Source organism: Saccostrea cucullata, unplaced genomic scaffold, assembly GCF_032062105.1.
Source record: "Saccostrea cucullata isolate Sc308-1 unplaced genomic scaffold, CSIRO_AGI_Scuc_v1 ctg694, whole genome shotgun sequence".
Taxonomy (NCBI): Eukaryota; Metazoa; Mollusca; class Bivalvia; order Ostreida; family Ostreidae; genus Saccostrea; species Saccostrea cuccullata.
The window spans coordinates 80,168-103,762 of NW_026918847.1; the positions used below are offsets into that span (position 1 = coordinate 80,168).

The 23,595-nt window shown below is 31.4% G+C and overlaps 1 protein-coding gene across 1 annotated transcript in view; it reads right to left on the reverse strand.

Moving 5' to 3' along the window:
- Positions 1-23,595, reverse strand: part of LOC134272334 (uncharacterized) — a 101,239-nt gene that overhangs the window by 51,842 nt on the left and 25,802 nt on the right. The window lies entirely within an intron of this gene.

Consider the following 23,595-nt stretch of genomic DNA (forward strand, 5'->3'; position numbering starts at 1 on the left):
TCTTACCTGTACTGGAAATACGAGTTCTTGGGGTTTTTTTAAATTGATGTGTCGACAATGCCACAAAGTTCACATTTACTGATTACTAGTATTTCTATCCACTTAGCCTCTGAGCTTACACGTATCATAATGGAGCTTAGATTATACATTTTAACAGTTTACAAATTTTTCTATCTGACCAATGGAGCGGCATCCTTACACCATATACCTTGACCTAGAGTCTTGAGTTGCATAAGTTTTTCAGAATATGTTGATTTAAAACAGGGATCTGAATTATTTTTCACCTAAATTACACAAGCTCATGTACAGATGTTACACCGAACATTAGAAATGACTCATCCATTTTCGAAGATGCACTTTTGCTTATCAAAATGAAGACCATTTCATAATTTAAGGAGAAGAATCATTATTAATTCCCTATGCTCCCTTTTTAACCAGGTGGATAGAAAAAAAAATAAATTATTTCAGATTGACTGCTTAATACTCAAATGGTCTGTCAACACTACCACATATGGACATTTTTTTAAATTAACATTGCAGGATTCATAATTTTATTGAGACGTTTTATATGCACACTTGTACACATGTATATTGAATTTTTCACAATGTAATATCCGAAAAGAAATTTTTGGTTTGGTTTTATAAAAGAAATCAAATCGTTTTTACTCGGATTCAAGAGTGTGAATAAGTTCTAAATTCTGAGTCACCACAAACACGACTCTGCAGATAAGATCTATGCCAATATCATCAGCTGTCACGGGCGTCACACCTGAAATAAAGTTATACAAAGTCACAACCATATTTATTTTATTTCCTAGTCTGGCTATTAAAGAAGAAAGAGTGCAAAATGGAATCTTGGCAACAAAGTGATACTTATCAAACAAAGTCATTTGCTTTTCAAAAATAATTATAATAAAAAAAAGAATAATTCAAATATTTTTTCTAATGTCACACTCTATGACGATTCTCTAGAATTCATCTTTTGAAATTATATTAATACAGGTCACCTGTTCCTTCCGTGACGTAGCCATCATTTAACATTACCTGGACTGTGACTAAATCAGGGTAAAATCTAATACAAGTAGTTACACCTGCTGATGGGGGTCGTGTGTATATAAGAATTAACTTAACATAATATAAACTCTTTTGAATTATCTTTGAAGAAATGTGGATACAGAAGTGTATTAAAAATAAAGACGAGATTCAGATCTAGTAACAAGTATTCCTTCGTAAGTCCTATTAATGATGCCAGGTTTGTGGAACACTAAACCTCGATGCGCTCAGAGTATTCAACATTTTTATCCAAATATTCTAATGAAATTCGTAGGTGAATATAAATGCCATGACTGGCTAGTTAGCAGGTCTTTTAATAAATTTTCCTACCAAAACACGTGTTATCAACTGCCTTAGTGGAACCGGAAAGGTATCCAACCTACCCAAAGGAAAATTTTGGCATCGAAACTTTAGGTGTAAATGAAGGGAATCATTATCTTCACATTCATCCGAAAAATTAGGGAAATCGATGTGCTATTCAGGTTAATGAGCTAGTCAATACCGTGTCTCCTCTTTTCGCAGGTTTGTGCTGTGTAGCAACCTCTAATGATAAAACGCCGCTTAATGATACAAATAGCATTAAGCGTTGCAATACGCCAGTTTCGAGATTGTAACTCTCCTGTGATAGAGGTGCAAAAAGTATGCATTTCAGCAAGGAGATGGGACAGTTTGTTTATGCATACAAACGTGCATAAATAAATGAACGATGTTTATGGTTTTTAAAATTTATTTAATGTTTTAGAAAGATAAAAATGTTAAGCAGTGATGCATTTTATGATTTTATCAAGCTCAACTGTGTATATTTACATATCTACTCTAAATTATAGGGTACTTAAATACGAAATAAACGTCGTATAGTCTTTATAAAAAGTAAAAGATTTTCTTGATTGTACAAACATTCTCTAAAAAGTTAGTGAATTCAAGTTCTTGACGTAAAAATGAGGGGGAAAATCAATGTGTCATTTAGATTGCCGACATGTAATGATCAGATTCATGTTTACCGTATTTATTAGAGGTCAATATATCTCTTCCCTCGTCTGAAAAGTCTCGCATCCACTGAATTTTCTTTTTTGTTCCGATTTTTTGCTTTAAAAAATGACACCTTTACTTTAATTCGGTTATTCTCTAGTTGAACAGTGCAACTTTTTCAATTATATAGTTACGATAAAGCAGTATATCGATGATGCGATATATCCAAAAGTAAATATTTGTCCCACCTGTTTGTTTACGCGGCAACCAAACTCCCCTCCTCAACGAAAGAGCGCACCAAGGGAGATAATCTCGAAACTTGCGTATTGCAACGCTTAATGCCATAAATCATTGCATTAATACTGACATTATCAACCGCTAATGCTAAATCGCCGCTTAATGACAGAATTATATCATTAAGCGTCACAAATGCAGTGCAACATCGACGCTTAATGAAACAAGCAAATATCTACATATTCGACGCTTAATGATAAACACTAGTGTATCATTAAGCGTTGCAGTTGCAACCCTTAATGATATAAAATTTAGAAATCGCTTGTAATATCTAAGAGAAACACACATCCACCTTTCCTGAACAATGAGATATCACTTGTCAAAATATTTATATATGCCGCTGTGCCATATAAATGGTAATTATTGAAGTTTAACCGTGTTTTCTATCTAGTCAAGGGAACATCTTTAAGCCCTGGATGTTTAAGAGACAGACAGTCAGATAGCGGGAAGAAAGAGATACAAACAACGGGATAAATAAAACTAGAACAAAGCTCGTTGTAAAGCAACGAATAGGACTTCCGTCCTGTTTGACCGGAAGGAGCTTTCATTTTTAACAAAAAATGAGAAAAAACGCCCAAAAATGCTTTGATTCCACTAAAGCTATGTTAATTAACGCAAAAATAAGCCATTGTTTGCTACTTTCGGTTTGACAGGAAGTGAGCTTAATTTTAAGCTCCCAGAGACACATGTTGCTCAAAAACTTGTCAAAAAACGGCAAAAATACGCGTTTTCAGACTACTTCCGGTTTGGCAGGAAGTGGACATATTTTTACGACTCCGTTAGGTTTACCTTGACATTTTCAACAACTTTGCTTCTTTGATGTTTAACAAATTCCCAATACTTTTTAAGATATCTTAAAAAAAATTTTGGCCCCTCCAGATCCCTTAATGTAGGGGTCAGCTTTTTTCCGACATATCGTTTGAAAGATCTTCTTATTCTGCAAAAATTATGTTCTATATATTTAAACAAAATATTTTTAGTTTAGAAGATAAAAAATAAAATATGAGTAATTTTTGGTTCTTTTAAGCGTTCTAATTTTTGACCCCGTATTAGCGCCATTTTGAATAGAGAAATCAAAAATCAAAAACCGATGTGCACAACTTCAATCCTTCTATTATCTAAAATCAGTAGAATTTCTGCTCCAGTTTTAGCCGTCTCTGAGCCTTTGCCTGGAAACGAAAGCCTATAAATATCGTTAAAAGAGAAATTACTCAAAACTGGAAGTGAATTTTTGAAATTTAAGTCAGCATTCTGATAGAGTTTATAAACGTCTATAACCTCTGAAAATTTGAGGAAATCCGTTGAGAAATGAGCGAGTTACGAGGTCTCAAAGTTGGCGTCTAGAAAAAAAAAGAATAATAAGGAATTATTTTAACCATCAGAATCAGTAGAAGGTCTTCCGCCTGAGTGGAAGACCTTAATGATATTCAAATCCTTTTAAAAGAACGAATTTTTTTTTACTGAAAATACAGAAGCAAACAAGCAATTAAATTCCTTTTAATTTGATACAATGATTTTAATACTCAACCTAAAATATATAGAAAATAAAGAATCACTGTCTAGTTTAAGAGAGTATGCTAGGGCATCAACAATAGTGGGAAACATGGGATGATTTGCATACTATCCTAACTAGACAGTGATTCCTTATATTTCCATTTTTACTTGAAATAACCATCGTTAATTGAAATACCGTCTAATTAAGTAAATTGGAAATACACGAGGCCCCATGACGTCTAATTTTACTATAAAAAATAGTCCCATAAAACACGAAGAAGTAACAGTTTCAAATCAAATAAAGCCCTAATTTTTTTTAAAATATGAAAGTGGTATAAGAAATTTAAATTCATTCTTTCTGACTCATAAGAATTCTCTGCAGTAAGAATACACAAATGGGTTTTCTCATTTGACCTTCTAAATGCCAATTGTGACGTCATTAACTTGTGCATTTTCCCTTATTTTTTTTTTTTTTAAAGTTTCAGAAGAACCCATTTCAGTGGAATTTTCTTTCCGAAAACATACTCTACCACCGTCGCCCGGGAAAGATTTAGAGATATATGATTTTTCATAGCTGTTTGAACAATATATCCAAAAATTAAAGCGAGTAACGGTGGAAGACACTATTTTCTAAAGAAAAAATTAACAGAAAATGAGTCATTTTGAAGCTTTTCTGCATTAAACTAAAAATGTACCAAAATTAATGACGTCATATTTCAAGAAAGGCTCTTTTTCATGCCATATTCTCTAATGATTTATCATATTTATCCACTCAACTATTGTGAAAGCCAATTTCATTACTTTTTAAGAACATTAAGTTTCCAGAGCACAATAAAGTTCAAACCGTACCGTCTTCTTTATTGACTATTTAGTTACTGTAGTCTTCTTTATTGAATATTTAGTTACTGTAGTCTTCTTTATTGAATATTTAGTTACTGTAGTCAAATATCAACATTTATAAGATAAACAACAAACGAATTTTAAATTATGATCAAAGTAATCTTGTTAACTTTAATTATATATGTGACCTAGATTTAGGTTGTCGGAAGCACGAACACTTGTATAGGCACTATTTCACTTCTCCGCGGCCATACTGAATGCAATGGTGCAGTTGATGAAACGGGAGTTGGTCAGCATGGTCAGAAAACCGATTTGTATGGATGTTAAAAAAGCAGAAGAAGTTGAGTTGCTTAAGAAGTCGGGATTGTAATGACTGAGGGACGATGTTTGTATCATATGAAGGAGTACGTGCAGTTCCATGAGGCAATGTAGATTTCTCCATGTGGTTCCGATAGTCTGTTATCATGTTTAAGGAAGTGGAGTTCTCGGTCTCGCAAGGCCTCGTTGATATATAGTAGACAGCGTTGTGCTAGTGACTTGCTTTAGAGCCGAAGATAATTCATTATTCATTTTATTATTAAAAAGATATATCATATCAAATTACTTAGTAAAGAATTAAACAAAACATTTATTTTTTAGTTTAGTGTATTTATACGCCAGTGATATATGCAGATTGACACCTGACCTTTCAGTAAACAAGAAATATACACACCACAGGTATTACCACGAAAATAACAAGATTCACTTTTTTATGTTTATCATAGAGAAAACAATTGGAAATGGAAATAATTAAATATTCCAAACTTTGTATTTTAGATTTGATACAGCTTAACACATGTCACTGTTAACGTTTCAGATATATGTATCGAGAAATAAATTTATAATTTTCACTATAATTGTATTTTTTTTATCTGCTTCGTTTCTCCAAATTTCGAAAAAGAGAGACATCAATATTATATTGACAATTTATTTTTAAGTATATAAAACACAAAGAATATAAATGAATGTAATACATTGAACAATATATTATTTTGAGAAAAAGGTTCATTTATCCTTTGTTTGTTATAAGTTTTACTTGAATACATTACTGTGGCATGATTATTTTAGAATCAATTTTGAAAACTAGTACATGTAACTATATAATTATCGAATTATAAAAAAACATGTCGAATGAAGTTGATGAAGCTTATTTTTTTTAAATTCTAAATGACGCATACTTCATTGTAGTATATTTGCCGTCTGTCTGTCCGTCTGTCTGTAAACAATTTTATCAATATGCTACTCCTCCTATAGTCTTGGTCTGATTTCAATATAACTTGGCACACAAGTAGACTACACTGAGATACTTAATTTCTGTATCGGTTTTTGATTATTGTGAACGGTGTTAGCTTAATTACTAAAAATAGAAATAATATAATAAAATGCTACTTATCCAATATTTTTGTCTGATTTTAAAATAATTTAGCTCACATGTTGTCTACTCTTAAAGATATCGGTTTTCGATCTCGATGAACGGTGTTGCCGTGGTTACTAAAATAGAAATTTCTGTGAAACACTTTCAAAATGCTAATCTCCCTACAGTTTTAGTCAGATTTTAATATAATTTGGTATGCAAGTAGACTATACTGGCATACACTATTATCAGTTTCGTGTTTTTGATTTTGTTGATCGATGTTGCCATTGTATCTAAAATTGAAAATTCTGTAAAATTTCATTGAAAGCTATTACTACAGTTATAGTTCTATTGCAATCTTACCACAAAAATAGACGTAATTAAGGACCATCATTCTATTTATTGCTTTTGTTAAGTTTTAAGCCCCAACTAGTACTTTTTCTTCCTTTATTATAAGAAAGTACAAACGAGTAGAGCTACAGTCTCGACAGAAATATATATATATTTTTTTCGATATATAAGACTAAGTTTACATCTGACTAATATTAAAATGATTTAGATTTAAATGAATAGTTCTTTTTTTGGTACAAGAGAGACCCTCTCTATTAATGCATGTAATGGTATTCATTTCTTAGTAAATCAAATTCAAAATTTTTCACTATTAATAGTAAATTTAAGTTTCTAAATGTTTACTTTGGAACTATATAGTTAACTAAAGTAAACTATAGTTTACTGTAGTATTTTTAAGGATAAGTTCGTTTTTTTACGCTAGCCGTGAAAAATACCCTCTAAGTTTCAGTTTGCCGTCAAATGTAACATCACCGTCTTTCTCATCAAAATAAAAAAAGCCGATCAAACTACGCTGTAGTAAAGAAGTAATGAGACAAAGTATGTTTGTAAGCATCGGGATGGGATGGGGTTGGGGTTATTGACATTAATAAATATTTCATGTTGGTTACGGTAGGATTCTCCTCAAAATTCAAATATTGGTATTACATGTACATGGGAGGAGGTTGGGGAGGTGGCGGTAAATTGATTCCAACCTCATGTTTGCGTAAAATTAAATTAATTGAGCACTCGATCCCGATCAAGCCGAACCCGATCCAAACATGAGTTCGATCCCGATCCAGTCGACCCCACTCTTTTTACATTAAAAATCAATAACAACTGCAATTTTAATCTAAATTTGTCAAAAACAATGTAAAAAAGATTGTATAGAAATCATTTTATGAGACATTAAATTGTATTTATACCCTCCCCCCTAAAAAAACAAGAAAATCCTGTTCATATGACTTCTCGCTCTCAATTTTCACACAAATGCATAAAATAAAGGTAAAATTGCATATCTTGTATCGATTAAAATGCAACCAAAAAATTTACGGTGTCTTTGAATAAAAATTTCATGCTAAATTGACATAAAAAAAGATACTCACCTTCAATTAGCTATTTTCAAACTGTTTTCCCCGTGGGTATTTATTTAATCCTATTTTATTTTCTTCTTTATAATAACGTTGGTATTCTATTATGGCAGAGATATACAATTATGACTCGCTTATACTGTACTCTCTAACTGTTAGGAGTAATTTATATTTCACGAGAAAGGGGCGCCATACATTTTTCAGTAAAAATGCATAACACGGCGTTAGTCGTTTAATTTGTGAATAGTGCACAAATTAGAAAATTAAGTATATGGAATACTTTAATGGGAAATAAAGACAAACGAAGTGTAGTTATTTGTTTTTGTTTTTAGAAATTATATTGAAAAATAATAACGCCATTGTGTCCTCTTTGTTACCCCAGCAGTGTTTGTCGTGTGATTTTAAACTTATTTGACAACGTATGAATTAGGATTAATAAAAATAAATTCACTTGATACTGATGTACAAGTAACAGTTACTGGCATAATGCGCCGTTGCTTTATTCTTTAGTTTTTATAGAAAGTTGCACAGAATACCCGATTTCGCGGATTCAACGATACCCTAATATCGAGTATTATACGCGATTTCACGGATACGATTTCGAGTATTCTCTCCGACCTGTTTAATATTTATTTTGTTGAAAGTATTGAATTGATTTATTAATCAAACTATAAATATTTTTATCCAAATATTCTAATGAAATTCGTAGGTGAATATAAAGGCCATGACTGGCTAGTTAGCAGGTCTTTTAATAAATTTTCCTACCAAAACACGTGTTATCAACTGCCTTAGTGGAACCGGAAAGGTATCCAACCTACCCAAAGGAAAATTTTGGCATCGAAACTTTAGGTGTAAATGAAGGGAATCATTATCTTCACATTCATCCGAAAAATTAGGGAAATCGATGTGCTATTCAGGTTAATGAGCTAGTCAATACCGTGTCTCTTCTTTTCGCAGGTTTGTGCTGTGTAGCAACCTCTAATGATAAAACGCCGCTTAATGATACAAATAGCATTAAGCGTTGCAATACGCCAGTTTCGAGATTGTAACTCTCCTGTGATAGAGGTGCAAAAAGTATGCATTTCAGCAAGGAGATGGGACAGTTTGTTTATGCATACAAACGTGCATAAATAAATGAACGATGTTTATGGTTTTTAAAATTTATTTAATGTTTTAGAAAGATAAAAATGTTTAGCAGTGATGCATTTTATGATTTTATCAAGCTCAACTGTGTATATTTATATATCTACTTTAAATTATAGGGTACTTAAAAACGAAATAAACGTCGTATAGTCTTTATAAAAAGTAGAAGATTTTCTTGATTGTACAAACATTCTCTAAAAAGTTAGTGAATTCAAGTTCTTGACGTAAAAATGAGGGGGAAAATCAATGTGTCATTTAGATTGCCGACATGTAATGATCAGATTCATGTTTACCGTATTTATTAGAGGTCAATATATCTCTTCCCTCGTCTGAAAAGTCTCGCATCCACTGAATTTTCTTTTTTGTTCCGATTTTTTGCTTTAAAAAATGACACCTTTACTTTAATTCGGTTATTCTCTAGTTGAACAGTGCAACTTTTTCAATTATATAGTTACGATAAAGCAGTATATCGATGATGCGATATATCCAAAAGTAAATATTTGTCCCACCTGTTTGTTTACGCGGCAACCAAACTCCCCTCCTCAACGAAAGAGCGCACCAAGGGAGATAATCTCGAAACTTGCGTATTGCAACGCTTAATGCCATAAATCATTGCATTAATACTGACATTATCAACCGCTAATGCTAAATCGCCGCTTAATGACAGAATTATATCATTAAGCGTCACAAATGCAGTGCAACATCGACGCTTAATGAAACAAGCAAATATCTACATATTCGACGCTTAATGATACACATTAGTGTATCATTAAGCGTTGCAGTTGCAACCCTTAATGATGTAAAATTTAGAAATCGCTTGTAATATCTAAGAGAAACACACATCCACCTTTCCTGAACAATGAGATATCACTTGTCAAAATATTTATATATGCCGCTGTGCCATATAAATGGTAATTATTGAAGTTTAACCGTGTTTTCTATCTAGTCAAGGGAACATCTTTAAGCCCTGGATGTTTAAGAGACAGACAGTCAGATAGCGGGAAGAAAGAGATACAAACAACGGGATAAATAAAACTAGAACAAAGCTCGTTGTAAAGCAACGAGTAGGACTTCCGTCCTGTTTGACCGGAAGGAGCTTTCATTTTTAACAAAAAATGAGAAAAAACGCCCAAATATGCTTTGATTCCACTAAAGCTATGTTAATTAACGCAAAAATAAGCCATTGTTTGCTACTTTCGGTTTGACAGGAAGTGAGCTTAATTTTAAGCTCCCAGAGACACATGTTGCTCAAAAACTTGTCAAAAAACGGCAAAAATACGCGTTTTCAGACTACTTCCGGTTTGGCAGGAAGTGGACATATTTTTACGACTCCGTTAGGTTTACCTTGACATTTTCAACAACTTTGCTTCTTTGATGTTTAACAAATTCCCAATACTTTTTAAGATATCTTAAAAAAAATTTTGGCCCCTCCAGATCCCTTAATGTAGGGGTCAGCTTTTTTCCGACATATCGTTTGAAAGATCTTCTTATTCTGCAAAAATTATGTTCTATATATTTAAACAAAATATTTTTAGTTTAGAAGATAAAAAATAAAATATGAGTAATTTTTGGTTCTTTTAAGCGTTCTAATTTTTGACCCCGTATTAGCGCCATTTTGAATAGAGAAATCAAAAATCAAAAACCGATGTGCACAACTTCAATCCTTCTATTATCTAAAATCAGTAGAATTTCTGCTCCAGTTTTAGCCGTCTCTGAGCCTTTGCCTGGAAACGAAAGCCTATAAATATCGTTAAAAGAGAAATTACTCAAAACTGGAAGTGAATTTTTGAAATTTAAGTCAGCATTCTGATAGAGTTTATAAACGTCTATAACCTCTGAAAATTTGAGGAAATCCGTTGAGAAATGAGCGAGTTACGAGGTCTCAAAGTTGGCGTCTAGAAAAAAAAAGAATAATAAGGAATTATTTTAACCATCAGAATCAGTAGAAGGTCTTCCGCCTGAGTGGAAGACCTTAATGATATTCAAATCCTTTTAAAAGAACGAATTTTTTTTTACTGAAAATACAGAAGCAAACAAGCAATTAAATTCCTTTTAATTTGATACAATGATTTTAATACTCAACCTAAAATATATAGAAAATAAAGAATCACTGTCTAGTTTAAGAGAGTATGCTAGGGCATCAACAATAGTGGGAAACATGGGATGATTTGCATACTATCCTAACTAGACAGTGATTCCTTATATTTCCATTTTTACTTGAAATAACCATCGTTAATTGAAATACCGTCTAATTAAGTAAATTGGAAATACACGAGGCCCCATGACGTCTAATTTTACTATAAAAAATAGTCCCATAAAACACGAAGAATTAACAGTTTCAAATCAAATAAAGCCCTAATTTTTTTTAAAATATGAAAGTGGTATAAGAAATTTAAATTCATTCTTTCTGACTCATAAGAATTCTCTGCAGTAAGAATACACAAATGGGTTTTCTCATTTGACCTTCTAAATGCCAATTGTGACGTCATTAACTTGTGCATTTTCCCTTATTTTTTTTTTTTTTAAAGTTTCAGAAGAACCCATTTCAGTGGAATTTTCTTTCCGAAAACATACTCTACCACCGTCGCCCGGGAAAGATTTAGAGATATATGATTTTTCATAGCTGTTTGAACAATATATCCAAAAATTAAAGCGAGTAACGGTGGAAGACACTATTTTCTAAAGAAAAAATTAACAGAAAATGAGTCATTTTGAAGCTTTTCTGCATTAAACTAAAAATGTACCAAAATTAATGACGTCATATTTCAAGAAAGGCTCTTTTTCATGCCATATTCTCTAATGATTTATCATATTTATCCACTCAACTATTGTGAAAGCCAATTTCATTACTTTTTAAGAACATTAAGTTTCCAGAGCACAATAAAGTTCAAACCGTACCGTCTTCTTTATTGAATATTTAGTTACTGTAGTCTTCTTTATTGAATATTTAGTTACTGTAGTCTTCTTTATTGAATATTTAGTTACTGTAGTCAAATATCAACATTTATAAGATAAACAACAAACGAATTTTAAATTATGATCAAAGTAATCTTGTTAACTTTAATTATATATGTGACCTAGATTTAGGTTGTCGGAAGCACGAACACTTGTATAGGCACTATTTCACTTCTCCGCGGCCATACTGAATGCAATGGTGCAGTTGATGAAACGGGAGTTGGTCAGCATGGTCAGAAAACCGATTTGTATGGATGTTAAAAAAGCAGAAGAAGTTGAGTTGCTTAAGAAGTCGGGATTGTAATGACTGAGGGACGATGTTTGTATCATATGAAGGAGTACGTGCAGTTCCATGAGGCAATGTAGATTTCTCCATGTGGTTCCGATAGTCTGTTATCACGTTTAAGGAAGTGGAGTTCTCGGTCTCGCAAGGCCTCGTTGATATATAGTAGACAGCGTTGTGCTAGTGACTTGCTTTAGAGCCGAAGATAATTCATTATTCATTTTATTATTAAAAAGATATATCATATCAAATTACTTAGTAAAGAATTAAACAAAACATTTATTTTTTAGTTTAGTGTATTTATACGCCAGTGATATATGCAGATTGACACCTGACCTTTCAGTAAACAAGAAATATACACACCACAGGTATTACCACGAAAATAACAAGATTCACTTTTCTATGTTTATCATAGAGAAAACAATTGGAAATGGAAATAATTAAATATTCCAAACTTTGTATTTTAGATTTGATACAGCTTAACACATGTCACTGTTAACGTTTCAGATATATGTATCGAGAAATGAATTTATAATTTTCACTATAATTGTATTTTTTTTATCTGCTTCGTTTCTCCAAATTTCGAAAAAGAGAGACATCAATATTATATTGACAATTTATTTTTAAGTTTATAAAACACAAAGAATATAAATGAATGTAATACATTGAACAATATATTATTTTGAGAAAAAGGTTCATTTATCCTTTGTTTGTTATAAGTTTTACTTGAATACATTACTGTGGCATGATTATTTTAGAATCAATTTTGAAAACTAGTACATGTAACTATATAATTATCGAATTATAAAAAAACATGTCGAATGAAGTTGATGAAGCTTATTTTTTTTAAATTCTAAATGACGCATACTTCATTGTAGTATATTTGCCGTCTGTCTGTCCGTCTGTCTGTAAACAATTTTATCAATATGCTACTCCTCCTATAGTCTTGGTCTGATTTCAATATAACTTGGCACACAAGTAGACTACACTGAGATACTTAATTTCTGTATCGGTTTTTGATTATTGTGAACGGTGTTAGCTTAATTACTAAAAATAGAAATAATATAATAAAATGCTACTTATCCAATATTTTTGTCTGATTTTAAAATAATTTAGCTCACATGTTGTCTACTCTTAAAGATATCGGTTTTCGATCTCGATGAACGGTGTTGCCGTGGTTACTAAAATAGAAATTTCTGTGAAACACTTTCAAAATGCTAATCTCCCTACAGTTTTAGTCAGATTTTAATATAATTTGGTATGCAAGTAGACTATACTGGCATACACTATTATCAGTTTCGTGTTTTTGATTTTGTTGATCGATGTTGCCATTGTATCTAAAATTGAAAATTCTGTAAAATTTCATTGAAAGCTATTACTACAGTTATAGTTCTATTGCAATCTTACCACAAAAATAGACGTAATTAAGGACCATCATTCTATTTATTGCTTTTGTTAAGTTTTAAGCCCCAACTAGTACTTTTTCTTCCTTTATTATAAGAAAGTACAAACGAGTAGAGCTACAGTCTCGACAGAAATATATATATATTTTTTTCGATATATAAGACTAAGTTTACATCTGACTAATATTAAAATGATTTAGATTTAAATGAATAGTTCTTTTTTTGGTACAAGAGAGACCCTCTCTATTAATGCATGTAATGGTATTCATTTCTTAGTAAATCAAATTCAAAATTTTTCACTATAAATAGTAAATTTAAGTTTCTAAATGTTTACTTTGGAACTATATAGTTAACTAAAGTAAACTATAGTTTACTGTAGTATTTTTAAGGATAAGTTCGTTTTTTTACGCTAGCCGTGAAAAATACCCTCTAAATTTCAGTTTGCCGTCAAATGTAACATCACCGTCTTTCTCATCAAAATAAAAAAAGCCGATCAAACTACGCTGTAGTAAAGAAGTAATGAGACAAAGTATGTTTGTAAGCATCGGGATGGGATGGGGTTGGGGTTATTGACATTAATAAATATTTCATGTTGGTTACGGTAGGATTCTCCTCAAAATTCAAATATTGGTATTACATGTACATGGGAGGAGGTTGGGGAGGTGGCGGTAAATTGATTCCAACCTCATGTTTGCGTAAAATTAAATTAATTGAGCACTCGATCCCGATCAAGCCGATCCCGATCAAGCCGAACCCGATCCAAACATGAGTTCGATCCCGATCCAGTCGACCCCACTCTTTTTACATTAAAAATCAATAACAACTGCAATTTTAATCTAAATTTGTCAAAAACAATGTAAAAAAGATTGTATAGAAATCATTTTATGAGACATTAAATTGTATTTATACCCTCCCCCCTAAAAAAACAAGAAAATCCTGTTCATATGACTTCTCGCTCTCAATTTTCACACAAATGCATAAAATAAAGGTAAAATTGCATATCTTGTATCGATTAAAATGCAACCAAAAAATTTACGGTGTCTTTGAATAAAAATTTCATGCTAAATTGACATAAAAAAAGATGCTCACCTTCAATTAGCTATTTTCAAACTGTTTTCCCCGTGGGTATTTATTTAATCCTATTTTATTTTCTTCTTTATAATAACGTTGGTATTCTATTATGGCAGAGATATACAATTATGACTCGCTTATACTGTACTCTCTAACTGTTAGGAGTAATTTATATTTCACGAGAAAGGGACGCCATACATTTTTCAGTAAAAATGCATAACACGGCGTTAGTCGTTTAATTTGTGAATAGTGCACAAATTAGAAAATTAAGTATATGGAATACTTTAATGGGAAATAAAGACAAACGAAGTGTAGTTATTTGTTTTTGTTTTTAGAAATTATATTGAAAAATAATAACGCCATTGTGTCCTCTTTGTTACCCCAGCAGTGTTTGTCGTGTGATTTTAAACTTATTTGACAACGTATGAATTAGGATTAATAAAAATAAATTCACTTGATACTGATGTACAAGTAACAGTTACTGGCATAATGCGCCATTGCTTTATTCTTTAGTTTTTATAGAAAGTTGCACAGAATACCCGATTTCGCGGATTCAACGATACCCTAATATCGAGTATAATACGCGATTTCACGGATACGATTTCGAGTATTCTCTCCGACCTGTTTAATATTTATTTTGTTGAAAGTATTGAATTGAATTATTAATCAAACTATAAATATTTTTATTTATGGAATTTTAAAAGGCTTATATCACAATAATATTTCTAAACCGTTGAGTTCGGCTTTTAAATTGTTATAAATTCTTCGCTCTGATATTCGAAGATTTTTATAAGTGTAAGCATTAAATCATGATTGAAATTAAATTAATTATAGATAAAACACAAAAAAATCTATCATCGGGAAAGACAGATGAAATTTTTTTTAATAATAAAATAATCTGCGTTATTAAGGGTTCTTGTGTCTAAGATTTAGGCCTAGTGACATTCTTTGTTTACGAGTTACCTGCATGGTTGTGTTTACAAAAACTTTTTTTTCGAATATCATATTCAGTTTAAATTCTTTTTTGTATCATAATGGGTATCAAAATAATTGTCATTTTACAATTAATCATCATTTTTAATTTGTTATCTGCTTGCGTTAAATTTGAATATTTTGCAAAAATAATTGATCATTAAAATCTGTTAGTGTACGTTGTGTATGTATAGTTTCCTGTTAGTTGACCGGGGACGGTAGACACCTAATTAAGGTCTTTTCATTAACCAGTCGGTACTGTACATTGTTAATCTTACCCCGTTTCCAAATGTGTATAAATCTGGTCGGATGTCAGGTTCAATCCGATCGGCTGTTCCTCTGAAAATCGATTTTGAAATAACAATGATTGAAGACCGACTAGTTTTGACAGATATTTACCGCTGCCTTATATAAGTAAAAATAACAAATTAATTCAAATTATTCACGATGTAAAAGTCAAACTTTGAAAACTAAACATTTTTTTTATACCTGTGGCCCCAGCCCCCCCCCCCCCCCTCCAAAAAAAGACAGGTTTGTTTTCTCATGAGAACATGACCTTATATCCTTTGGAATTATGTAGCGGAATATGTTGTTTTAACACATGAAATAAAATTACCATCTCTTTAAAAAAAGAAGAAAAAGTAATATATATTTTGTGTTTATGGATAAAGATAATTTTAGGAACAAATTGATTTTCGGTAGTGAGAAATTAAGATATTTCACAGGGGGTTGGCCCCGGCGTGTAATAATATAATTATTTATTTTTTAAAACAAAAATCATATACACATTACACAAATAATGAAAACAACGTATGTTATAATTATTTATTTAAAAAAAGCATATGCGGTAATAAGATAAAACTTCTTATTTATTGTTACTGTAAATGATTTGAAAAAATTATTAGAAACCGGGAGCAAGCCATTGTTATCTAACTTTATTCTCAGTGCCCGAGATTTTACATGTTGACAGAAATGTAATATAAAAATGACGATCGAGACAAAATTATAAATCACAAAAAAAAAATACATTTTGCGTAAATGACATTGAAATAACTTAAAAAGTTAGATCAAAGATTCGATATAAAATGCGTAAAACGTAAACGTTTAATGAGGATTGACCATTAAGTCACCATTAAGCTCGGCTTAAAGGTTGCTTAATGGTAGCTTAATGAAGTTTGGACATTAAGCACCTGTAAGTTGCAGCTTAATGATGGCTTAATGGAGTTAACTTCTTTAAGCACCATTAAGTCACTATTAAGCTACCATTAAGCGATTGCTTAAAGGTGATCTTTCGTCTTGTGAAAGGCCCCATGTCTTTGCACGTTTAAGATCTCGAAAGAGGGCGTTAAACAATAAATATTAATGTGACGTACAAGTTTTACATGGGTATTCATTACATTGCGAAAAAAAAACAAAAAACTTGAGAGTTTTTTTTTCCAGAATCAAACATTTATCTGGGTTGAACGTTCCATAATATGTTCGTTGATCCATCATTTTATTTCATAAACCTTTTTAACAATTCTTTAAAACTTTTGTTCTTGAAGAAAAAAGCATCATCCTTCTCATGCCTTCTGATGCCTTTTAAATACATGCATTTAATTTATTTGCATTATGTCAATTGCAAACTGGTAATTTTTTTTTACTTTCACGGTGCATTTTCTTTTTAAAGTCAATGCCACAAATGAGGATAAGAGAAAAAACGTTTAAATAAACATTCAATATAGAACAATAAAATGAACAACTGTCAATCACACTAATTGGAGACTTTTATTACTGCTCTAAATAAAACAATACATATCATTGTTGTATAAACATGCATTTCTATTAACCTTGTACCATCTCCTTTCCCAGGAACTTCACCTTCAGCAACAACAGACTGCACAAGTGTCATGCCTTCAACTGCTCAATCACAATCAACCGAACCACCAGATATCAAAAGTATCAAGGAGTTCGATACCATCATAGCTGAACTCAAAGTACCTAAAGTGAACACCAGCGCTTTTAAAAGAAGTTTAACCTGTGCGTATGATCCGCGTAAGAGTTCTCTAGCAATAGGAAGCTCTGGAGTCTCTGTTATTTGTATTATATTTGGAATCATTTTTATTTTAGATTGCAGCCCTCGTTTAAGGGCCAAAAAGGATAACACAAACTAAAGATAATCTTGATTTCTATTATTATTTAAGTTGTTACATGTAAATAAAATTCTTACCTGTACTGGAAATACGAGTTGTTGTTTATTTTTTTTTAAATTGATGTGTCGACAATGCTAGAGGAACCTCTACAAGTTCACATTTACTGATTACTAGTATTTCTATCCACTTAGCCTCTAGGTTTATCATAATGGAGCTTAGATTATACATGTACATTTTAACAGTTTACAAATTCGAAGATTTTTATAAGTGTAAGCATTAAATCATGATTGAAATTAAATTAATTATAGATAAAACACAAAAAAAATCTATCATCGGGAAAGACAGATGAAATTTTTTTTAATAATAAAATAATCTGCGTTATTAAGGGTTCTTGTGTCTAAGATTTAGGCCTAGTGACATTCTTTGTTTACGAGTTACCTGCATGGTTGTGTTTACAAAAACTTTTTTTTCGAATATCATATTCAGTTTAAATTCTTTTTTGTATCATAATGGGTATCAAAATAATTGTCATTTTACAATTAATCATCATTTTTAATTTGTTATCTGCTTGCGTTAAATTTGAATATTTTGCAAAAATAATTGATCATTAAAATCTGTTAGTGTACGTTGTGTATGTATAGTTTCCTGTTAGTTGACCGGGGACGGTGGACACCTAATTAAGGTCTTTTCATTAACCAGTCGGTACTGTACATTGTTAATCTTACCCCGTTTCCAAATGTGTATAAATCTGGTCGGATGTCATGTTCAATCCGATCGGCTGTTCCTCTGAAAATCGATTTTGAAATAACAATGATTGAAGACCGACTAGTTTTGACAGATATTTACCGCTGCCTTATATAAGTAAAAATAACGAATTAATTCAAATTATTCACGATGTAAAAGTCAAACTTTGAAAACTAAACATTTTTTTTATACCTGTGGCCCCAGCCCCCCCCCCCCCCCTCCAAAAAAAGACAGGTTTGTTTTCTCATGAGAACATGACCTTATATCCTTTGGAATTATGTAGCGGAATATGTTGTTTTAACACATGAAATAAAATTACCATCTCTTTAAAAAAAGAAGAAAAAGTAATATATATTTTGTGTTTATGGATAAAGATAATTTTAGGAACAAATTGATTTTCGGTAGTGAGAAATTAAGATATTTCACAGGGGGTTGGCCCCGGCGTGTAATAATATAATTATTTATTTTTTAAAACAAAAATCATATACACATTACACAAATAATGAAAACAACGTATGTTATAATTATTTATTTAAAAAAAGCATATGCGGTAATAAGATAAAACTTCTTATTTATTGTTACTGTAAATGATTTGAAAAAATTATTAGAAACCGGGAGCAAGCCATTGTTATCTAACTTTATTCTCAGTGCCCGAGATTTTACATGTTGACAGAAATGTAATATAAAAATGACGATCGAGACAAAATTATAAATCACAAAAAAAAATACATTTTGCGTAAATGACATTGAAATAACTTAAAAAGTTAGATCAAAGATTCGATATAAAATGCGTAAAACGTAAACGTTTAATGAGGATTGACCATTAAGTCACCATTAAGCTCGGCTTAAAGGTTGCTTAATGGTAGCTTAATGAAGTTTGGACATTAAGCACCTGTAAGTTGCAGCTTAATGGTGGCTTAATGGAGTTAACTTCTTTAAGCACCATTAAGTCACCATTAAGCTACCATTAAGCGATTGCTTAAAGGTGATCTTTCGTCTTGTGAAAGGCCCCATGTCTTTGCACGTTTAAGATCTCGAATGAGGGCGTTAAACAATAAATATTAATGTGACGTACAAGTTTTACATGGGTATTCATTACATTGCGAAAAAAAACAAAAAACTTGAGAGTTTTTTTTTCCAGAATCAAACATTTATCTGGGTTGAACGTTCCATAATATGTTCGTTGATCCATCATTTTATTTCATAAACCTTTTTAACAATTCTTTAAAACTTTTGTTCTTGAAGAAAAAAGCATCATCCTTCTCATGCCTTCTGATGCCTTTTAAATACATGCATTTAATTTATTTGCATTATGTCAATTGCAAACTGGTAATTTTTTTTTACTTTCACGGTGCATTTTCTTTTTAAAGTCAATGCCACAAATGAGGATAAGAGAAAAAACGTTTAAATAAACATTCAATATAGAACAATAAAATGAACAACTGTCAATCACACTAATTGGAGACTTTTATTACTGTTCTAAATAAAACAATACATATCATTGTTGTATAAACATGCATTTCTATTAACCTTGTACCATCTCCTTTCCCAGGAACTTCACCTTCAGCAACAACAGACTGCACAAGTGTCATGCCTTCAACTGCTCAATCACAATCAACCGAACCACCAGATATCAAAAGTATCAAGGAGTTCGATACCATCATAGCTGAACTCAAAGTACCTAAAGTGAACACCAGCGCTTTTAAAAGAAGTTTAACCTGTGCGTATGATCCGCGTAAGAGTTCTCTAGCAATAGGAAGCTCTGGAGTCTCTGTTATTTGTATTATATTTGGAATCATTTTTATTTTAGATTGCAGCCCTCGTTTAAGGGCCAAAAAGGATAACACAAACTAAAGATAATCTTGATTTCTATTATTATTTAAGTTGTTACATGTAAATAAAATTCTTACCTGTACTGGAAATACGAGTTGTTGTTTATTTCTTTTTAAATTGATGTGTCGACAATGCTAGAGGAACCTCTACAAGTTCACATTTACTGATTACTAGTATTTCTATCCACTTAGCCTCTAGGTTTATCATAATGGAGCTTAGATTATACATGTACATTTTAACAGTTTACAAATTCGAAGATTTTTATAAGTGTAATCATTAAATCATGATTGAAATTAAATTAATTATAGATAAAACACAAAAAAATCTATCATCGGGAAAGACAGATGAAATTTTTTTTAATAATAAAATAATCTGCGTTATTAAGGGTTCTTGTGTCTAAGATTTAGGCCTAGTGACATTCTTTGTTTACGAGTTACCTGCATGGTTGTGTTTACAAAAACTTTTTTTTCGAATATCATATTCAGTTTAAATTCTTTTTTGTATCATAATGGGTATCAAAATAATTGTCATTTTACAATTAATCATCATTTTTAATTTGTTATCTGCTTGCGTTAAATTTGAATATTTTGCAAAAATAATTGATCATTAAAATCTGTTAGTGTACGTTGTGTATGTATAGTTTCCTGTTAGTTGACCGGGGACGGTGGACACCTAATTAAGGTCTTTTCATTAACCAGTCGGTACTGTACATTGTTAATCTTACCCCGTTTCCAAATGTGTATAAATCTGGTCGGATGTCATGTTCAATCCGATCGGCTGTTCCTCTGAAAATCGATTTTGAAATAACAATGATTGAAGACCGACTAGTTTTGACAGATATTTACCGCTGCCTTATATAAGTAAAAATAACGAATTAATTCAAATTATTCACGATGTAAAAGTCAAACTTTGAAAACTAAACATTTTTTTTATACCTGTGGCCCCAGCCCCCCCCCCCCTCCAAAAAAAGACAGGTTTGTTTTCTCATGAGAACATGACCTTATATCCTTTGGAATTATGTAGCGGAATATGTTGTTTTAACACATGAAATAAAATTACCATCTCTTTAAAAAAAGAAGAAAAAGTAATATATATTTTGTGTTTATGGATAAAGATAATTTTAGGAACAAATTGATTTTCGGTAGTGAGAAATTAAGATATTTCAAAGGGGGTTGGCCCCGGCGTGTAATAATATAATTATTTATTTTTTAAAACAAAAATCATAAACACATTACACAAATAATGAAAACAACGTATGTTATAATTATTTATTTAAAAAAAGCATATGCGGTAATAAGATAAAACTTATTATTTATTGTTACTGTAAATGATTTGAAAAAATTATTAGAAACCGGGAGCAAGCCATTGTTATCTAACTTTATTCTCAGTGCCCGAGATTTTACATGTTGACAGAAATGTAATATAAAAATGACGATCGAGACAAAATTATAAATCACAAAAAAAAATACATTTTGCGTAGATGACATTGAAATAACTTAAAAAGTTAGATCAAAGATTCGATATAAAATGCGTAAAACGTAAACGTTTAATGAGGATTGACCATTAAGTCACCATTAAGCTCGGCTTAAAGGTTGCTTAATGGTAGCTTAATGAAGTTTGGACATTAAGCACCTGTAAGTTGCAGCTTAATGATGGCTTAATGGAGTTAACTTCTTTAAGCACCATTAAGTCACCATTAAGCTACCATTAAGCGATTGCTTAAAGGTGATCTTTCGTCTTGTGAAAGGCCCCATGTCTTTGCACGTTTAAGATCTCGAATGAGGGCGTTAAACAATAAATATTAATGTGACGTACAAGTTTTACATGGGTATTCATTACATTGCGAAAAAAAAACAAAAAACTTGAGAGTTTTTTTTTCCAGAATCAAACGTTTATCTGGGTTGAACGTTCCATAATATGTTCGTTGATCCATCATTTTATTTCATAAACCTTTTTAACAATTCTTTAAAACTTTTGTTCTTGAAGAAAAAAGCATCATCCTTCTCATGCCTTCTGATGCCTTTTAAATACATGCATTTAATTTATTTGCATTATGTCAATTGCAAACTGGTAATTTTTTTTTACTTTCACGGTGCATTTTCTTTTTAAAGTCAATGCCACAAATGAGGATAAGAGAAAAAACGTTTAAATAAACATTCAATATAGAACAATAAAATGAACAACTGTCAATCACACTAATTGGAGACTTTTATTACTGCTCTAAATAAAACAATACATATCATTGTTGTATAAACATGCATTTCTATTAACCTTGTACCATCTCCTTTCCCAGGAACTTCACCTTCAGCAACAACAGACTGCACAAGTGTCATGCCTTCAACTGCTCAATCACAATCAACCGAACCACCAGATATCAAAAGTATCAAGGAGTTCGATACCATCATAGCTGAACTCAAAGTACCTAAAGTGAACACCAGCGCTTTTAAAAGAAGTTTAACCTGTGCGTATGATCCGCGTAAGAGTTCTCTAGCAATAGGAAGCTCTGGAGTCTCTGTTATTTGTATTATATTTGGAATCATTTTTATTTTAGATTGCAGCCCTCGTTTAAGGGCCAAAAAGGATAACACAAACTAAAGATAATCTTGATTTCTATTATTATTTAAGTTGTTACATGTAAATAAAATTCTTACCTGTACTGGAAATACGAGTTGTTGTTTATTTTTTTTTAAATTGATGTGTCGACAATGCTAGAGGAACCTCTACAAGTTCACATTTACTGATTACTAGTATTTCTATCCACTTAGCCTCTAGGTTTATCATAATGGAGCTTAGATTATACATGTACATTTTAACAGTTTACAAATTCGAAGATTTTTATAAGTGTAAGCATTAAATCATGATTGAAATTAAATTAATTATAGATAAAACACAAAAAAATCTATCATCGGGAAAGACAGATGAAATTTTTTTTAATAATAAAATAATCTGCGTTATTAAGGGTTCTTGTGTCTAAGATTTAGGCCTAGTGACATTCTTTGTTTACGAGTTACCTGCATGGTTGTGTTTACAAAAACTTTTTTTTCGAATATCATATTCAGTTTAAATTCTTTTTTGTATCATAATGGGTATCAAAATAATTGTCATTTTACAATTAATCATCATTTTTAATTTGTTATCTGCTTGCGTTAAATTTGAATATTTTGCAAAAATAATTGATCATTAAAATCTGTTAGTGTACGTTGTGTATGTATAGTTTCCTGTTAGTTGACCGGGGACGGTGGACACCTAATTAAGGTCTTTTCATTAACCAGTCGGTACTGTACATTGTTAATCTTACCCCGTTTCCAAATGTGTATAAATCTGGTCGGATGTCATGTTCAATCCGATCGGCTGTTCCTCTGAAAATCGATTTTGAAATAACAATGATTGAAGACCGACTAGTTTTGACAGATATTTACCGCTGCCTTATATAAGTAAAAATAACGAATTAATTCAAATTATTCACGATGTAAAAGTCAAACTTTGAAAACTAAACATTTTTTTTATACCTGTGGCCCCAGCCCCCCCCCCCCCCCTCCAAAAAAAGACAGGTTTGTTTTCTCATGAGAACATGACCTTATATCCTTTGGAATTATGT